A 5,188-nucleotide genomic window follows, 5' to 3' on the forward strand; every position below is an offset into this window, starting at 1 on the left:
CAGCCCGCCGCCCCCAGCCCCCTGTTCTCCTGTGGAAGCAGGGCTGCCTGGCGGCTCCCAGGGCTCCGCAGACGAACAGAGGCCAGGACTGCTCTGTTCTTCCCCATCTTTCAAGACCGACTTGAATTCTTATCTTGTTCATCAGGTTTATTTTTACTCTTCACAGGATCCCTTTACTGCATCTTAAAGGCCCTTCCCACGTGGGCCACGTCAGGACCCCTTTTCCAAGGGCGCCGCCCTGGCCCCGGGGACTCTGACGCCAGGCCTGGGGGGCGGGGAAGAGCACGTAACCGTCCCAGGGCACTGTGACATCTGGCCCTAACGAGGGGGGAGTTTCATAAACCGGGTCTGGAGGCCGAAGTGCAGGCATCACGAGGCTGATTCCTGCGCAGGCGCTGGGGTGGGGTCGGCCCCTCGTCTCTCCCGGCTCCGGGGTGACTGCAACCCCCAGGGTCCTTGCCCCATGCGCCTCCTGTGTGTCTCTGCTCCCGCCTACAATCGTAAGGACAGCGGTCACTGGATTTAGGGCTCACGCCATCCAGCGCGACCTCATGCCGTCCTTACCTGCATTCCGTCTGCACAGACCTTCTTTCCAGAGGAGGCCACTTTCTGGGGTGAACATGCGTGTGTGGGGGTTGCTATTCAACCCACTGCAAAGAGCACGTGGGTTTGTATGGAAGGAGCTCAGTGGGTCAGGGGGGCTCCTTTCCAGGGCCTGCTGGCCGCGGCTGACCATGAACACCGGGCTTCAAGCTCCACCCCCACCCCGGGCAGCTCAGGGGGAATGGCACGAGCGGGGGCGGGGGGGGGCGCCGGCCCTGTGGGCTGCAAGGGATGGTGTGGCCCCTTCCCCGGAGATCAGCAGGAGGTCCCCAGGGCTGGGCCTTCCCAGACAGGAGCAGAAGGATCAGGACCCGTGAGGTTGGGGCCGGAGCCAGAGCAGCAGGAGAGGGAGAAAGACGCTGCCCTCCCCCGCCCCGCCCTCCAGATCTCCGCCTGCCAGGGACCCCCTCTGTTAGAACCTTCCCATGACCAGATGGCAAGGGAGCCCCAGGAGTAACGTTCCTTTGATGCCCAGCGGGGTGGAGAAGGAGAATAAACAGGCCATGCTGCTTGCATTTGTTTGGGAGGGTCCTGAACAGGCTTTAGATGCCCCCCCCCGAATAAGACGGACAGGTTGCAGTGGGGGACACAGCACTCACGAACGGACGGTGGGCTTCCCGAGGGAGGGGACGCCCTCTAAGGCACAGGAAGGGGGCACCATTGACTCTTAGGATTTTTGGTCACCAGGCATCACGTCCCTTTCGTTTGCGAACTTTGTCTAGATTTCTCTCTGGGGAGCTCAAAGCTCTATTATACCAGCTTGTTTGAGCCTCAAGAGGGTCCCCCCTCCCCCACCGTGAGGTTGCTGTTCCTAAGATGCCCACTTTACAGATGAAGAGACTGAGCCAAGGTCATCCCAGTGAAACTTATACATACATGATCTAGCTGCAGAACCTCCTCTTGGTGTCTCTCCGGGATTGCCCCCACCGGCATGTTTGTGACAGCCGTCAGGCACAGCTGTCCCCAGCGGAGTTCCAAGGGACAGGGCCGTCACGACTCTCAGTCACAACACCATGACGCAAGAGGCCCAGCTGCACGGCTGCTGCTGTCCGGGCGCCCCGCAGGGTGAGCGGCTCCCATCGGAGCACCTCTCCGGGCAGAAAGGCAAGTGCACGGTCAGTCGGGACCAGGGCTCTTTGGCCGTGGCTCCTGCAGCAAACTCCAGGGGTCAGGACTGCGCCTGGCGGCAGGCAAGGGCAGAAAACAGACCTCCAAACCCACCAGCGCAAACCCTACTTTGCGGCACATCTGAGCTGCATGGCCCTAGGCCAAGGGCAGCCTCTCTGAGCCTCCGTGGACTAATCACGTAAAGAAAATCATGACAGTATCTCAGAAGTTGCTGCAAGTGTTAGGTATGGGAACAGAAGAGCGTGGCACAGGCTGCTTTCCTCCCAACCACAGATTTGGAGGCTCTGTTTTCCACATGCGGCCTTTCCCGCGTCCGGAAGAGAGGCCGGCGCCTGCGCGGCCGGTCGGGCGGACCTGTGGGTCCCGTGTCTGGGCACTCCCAGGCCACCCAGCAGATATTTTACACGCTTGCTGTGTCCTCCACCCCGGCTCCTTTTCCCCGCGCCACAGGGTCCCTCTGCAGCCGGAGAGCGCTTTTGCTCGCCGAGAGCCTCCCGGCGGCTCTCGGGGCAACGGGCCTGGGGCGTGGGAATCTTCCCGGGGTGGTCTCTAGCTGCTCCTTCTGCTCGTTCAGAACAGAGTCCCGTGGAAGGTCCGTGGGCCCGGAGGAGAGGCGTCTTGTCCCGTCTCGAGGAGGGCACGATGCCATGTCAGCACCAGCTCTTCCTCCAGATCTTTCACACGCCCTGGCTCCGTTCTTGCCACAGCCTTCACGGGGGAAGCCAGGCACCGAGAGACTTGTCGGTCTGCGTTTGCCCACCTCGCTAGGGACAGAATCAGGATTCGGACTCCAGGAGCCTGGCTTCACATTCTCCTCACTGAAGTTTTTTTTATTTTATTTTATTTTTATTTATTTTTTTATTTCTAGGAGAGAGAGAGAGAGACAGCGTGAGCAGGGGAGGGGCAGAGAGAGAGAGAATTCCAAGCAGGCTCTGCAACGTCAGTGTGGAGCCCAACGTGGGGCTGGCCTCGAACTCACGAATTGTGAGATCATGACCTGAGCCAAAATCAAGAGTCAGACACTCAACCGACTGAGCCATCCAGGAGGTCCAAGGAAGATGCTTTTGACCCTATTCTGAATTTTAGGTCAATCTGCCCACTTCTGTCAATGCTTACAGCTACTCGGGAAAATCTTGAATGGGGTTGAGCAAGTCACTGCAAAGATGCTTCAGTTTACTCCCCTCTCTGGACCCCATCCACTCACCATCGGAGGCAGATTATAGTCACTGAATGAATATGGCTTTGCCCCCAACCCCCCATCAGAAGAGACCCGTGTTCCCTCCCCTTGAATCAGAGTGGGCTACAGACCACGTAGAGGCAATGCCACAGAACTTCTGAGAACAAGTCACGAACAGTGACGAGCCTCCTCTGGTTCTTTGGAAGGTGCTTGTCCGGGGACCCTGGTGTCATACCGTGAGGAGGCTCAAGGTACCGCATGTGGGAGGGGCACACAGACCATCCCGCAGAGGCGTGTGGCCAGCATCCCAGCCCAGGCCCCGGTGGACGGCCCGCCGGCATCAAACACCAGATAGGTGCGTGGAGACACCTCTGGGTGACGGCAGCGTCCGGCCGCCGAGCAGAGGGAAGCCATCCCTGCCACGCCCTATCCAACTCATCAACCCGCAGAGCCCCGGGGCCTAATGACACAGTGTCCCATGCGGTGAGGCCTCACCTGGAGAAACCGGATGGTGCACCATCCAGCGAGTACCCTTGAGCACCTACTGTGTGCTGGGCGCCACACTGGGTGCAGGGATATCATGGTGAGAAAGACCAGACCCGGGTCGCACCCTCCACACCTTCTGTTCTAGCAAACACAGGCGATGCGGGCTAATCAGAGTTTTCCTTCTCTTCGTGCCAGGATTTGTTTTTGTTTCTGTTTTATTTTATTTTTAAAAGAGGAGAAAACTTGGACTTGGTCCTCTTCGGGCTTTGATGCTGTTGCCAAATGAATTAGCCCAAAGTATTTTCGCCTGGTGGTGCCAGTTCAGTGCAGCCTAAGCAGAATGAGCGGTGAGTCACTCTCCTGCTGCACGAAGGGCTGATGTCCTGGGGTGAACGCACTGCGGCCTCGGGGCTGGGAGTGTCCGAGCTTGAGGGGGGCGGCACCGCAGGGACCTGCGAGAAGGAAGACAGGCTCGGGTCCCGGGGCTCGAGTCCCAGTGGCGTGTCTGCCCTCGGAGCCATGGCCAAGGGTCTGAATAGGACAGGAGAGGGTCCGTCCCCATGCACGGGGGGCAAGGGCACAGCCCAGGGGGCGTCGGGGGGCCCGACGGCGGCGGCACGAGCTGCGGGGCGGCTGGCAAGCCCACTGGGCCAGCGCCTCCCTGGCTCATCACGGGTCCCGTCCACACCGTTCCCAGGGCCCTTCCGGAGGCCAGTCGGGGACGGCAGTGGGCGGATGGAAAAAGCCGATCACTTCCCTGGTTTCAGGCCAAGCCTGGAGTTTGCACACTCGGTGGAAACAGACCCGGGAGTGGATGCTCCCGGTGCCAGCACGACAGACAGAACACAGCCAGGACGCCTTCCAAGAGGGCAGCTGCGGGCTGGGGGGAGGGGCGCTGTTTGCAGAAGACCCAGGCTGGAAAGGGCCCCGGGGACAAGCGCCCAGGCCCAGACCCGGAGGGAGACTTTCACATGGGAACGAGGGGGCGGCGGCCGTGTGCACCTCTCACGCTGAAGTGACCCTGTGGATAGCCCCGGGGTTGCCTGGGAATATCGTTCCTATAAACGCTGCCCCAGCACCCACGGACGCCCCCATCGCAGGGTCCCTGTGTGGCCCTCCAGCAACCCAGCGAGGTCAGACGTTTGTTTGGGTGCTCAGCCTCCATTTCTCTCTCTTCGGGGGATGGTAGCCTACGTTTCCCTTCTCCCCTGATTCCCACGCGGCACCACTGACCCGGAACCAGGCCTGACCTCTAGAACGCTGGGGGTCCTTGGCCGCTCGGCCAAGGTGACCCGGTTCTGGCCAATAGGCATCCGGCTGCTCGCACAGGTGATGGAGAGAATGTCCGTGTTCCCCAGGTCCGAGCAGACTGGGTGTCGGCTGGGGCCCAAGGAGGGACGCCGCGGGGGGCCCCGGGGGCCCCGGGTGGGAACGGAGGCACTGGGGAGAGAGCGGGACCCAGAGCCGGTTTTGATGGCTGCACGTGAATTTAAGCAGCTCCATCCCTGTGAGTCAGGATGTTCCTTCTGTTTGTTTCTTAAGCCGTGTCGTGTTGGGTCCTAGAGACTGAGCAAGTCGTGGCCAACAGCCCCCCCTCAAAACAACAGTATGCACCCCCTGAGAATGCGCACCTCCAGAGGGGTCAGCACCATTGCAGGAGGGGCTGGGCTGCCGTACGTGTATCCCCCACGCAGATATCTGGCTTGGGTCTCCCTGGTCAGAAGTCAGCTCGTCCCCAGGGCCGGTTCCTTCTGGAGGCTCCCAGGAGAATCCGTTCCCTGGCCCTCCAGGCCC

This window comes from Crocuta crocuta, unplaced genomic scaffold, assembly GCF_008692635.1.
Source record: "Crocuta crocuta isolate KB4526 unplaced genomic scaffold, BGI_CrCroc_1.0 scaffold862, whole genome shotgun sequence".
Taxonomy (NCBI): domain Eukaryota; kingdom Metazoa; phylum Chordata; class Mammalia; order Carnivora; family Hyaenidae; genus Crocuta; species Crocuta crocuta.